Source organism: Bison bison, unplaced genomic scaffold, assembly GCF_000754665.1.
Source record: "Bison bison bison isolate TAMUID 2011002044 unplaced genomic scaffold, Bison_UMD1.0 scf7180017856335, whole genome shotgun sequence".
Lineage (NCBI taxonomy): Eukaryota > Metazoa > Chordata > Mammalia > Artiodactyla > Bovidae > Bison > Bison bison.
The window spans coordinates 15,370-16,340 of NW_011486908.1; positions in this window are offsets into that span (position 1 = coordinate 15,370).

Here is a 971-nt window from a genome sequence, read left to right on the forward strand (position 1 = left end):
TTCCCTCACAAAAGGGCTTGATGGGAACTTTTTAAAGGAAAAATGTAAGATTTCAAAAGTCACTAACTAAAAACATTGGTTGTGATAGTCTTTGTCCCAGCAATGACTACTCTGGAGGTAATCAGATAACTTGGGATTAAGGTAGAAGGGCCTACTGGAGATGATTTCAGATAATACACAAATATTTTAAGTTGTAATATCCATGTATTTGGGGCTTCCCAAGTGGCATTAGTGATAAAGAACCTGCTTGCCAATGCAGGAGACATAAGAGATGTGGGTTCAATTCCTGGGTTGGGAAGATCCTGGAGGAGAGAATGTCAACCCAGCCCAGTATTCTTGCCTGGAGAATACCATGGTCAGAGGAGCCTGGTGGGCTGGAGTCCATGGGGTCACAAAGAGTTGGACACTACTGAAGCAACTTAGCATGCACACACATATTCATGTATTTATTTGAATGTATATTAATAAATCTTTAAGGCAAACAATGATAGTTTAGATTAAGGGAAAGCTATAAAGTTTCCTTTTCAAAAAAGTACCCAAATTTCCTTTTCAAAAAATATTCAAATTAAATAAGTGAGTCAGTTTGAAGACAAACATGAAGTAGAATACTATGTTAATAGCCAAGATGGTACATAGATATGGCAAAAGTTACCCTAGTGGGAAATGCTGTTGTCACTCTTTTGCAACCCCATGGACTGTAGCCAGCCAGGCTCCTCTGTCCATGGAATTCTCCAGGCAAGAATACTGGAGTAGATAGCCATTCCCTTCTCCAGGAGATCTTCCCAACCCAGGGATTGAACCCAGGTCTCCTGCATTGGCAGGTGGATTCTTTACCACTGAGCCACCTGGGAAGACCGGAAATATTGCCCCAGTATAATTGATTTAGAGAATAATATCTGGAAACACCTGTCAAGAGGGGTGCAATAAGAGATTTTACCCTATCTACAAATTAACAAGTTAATATTAACCTG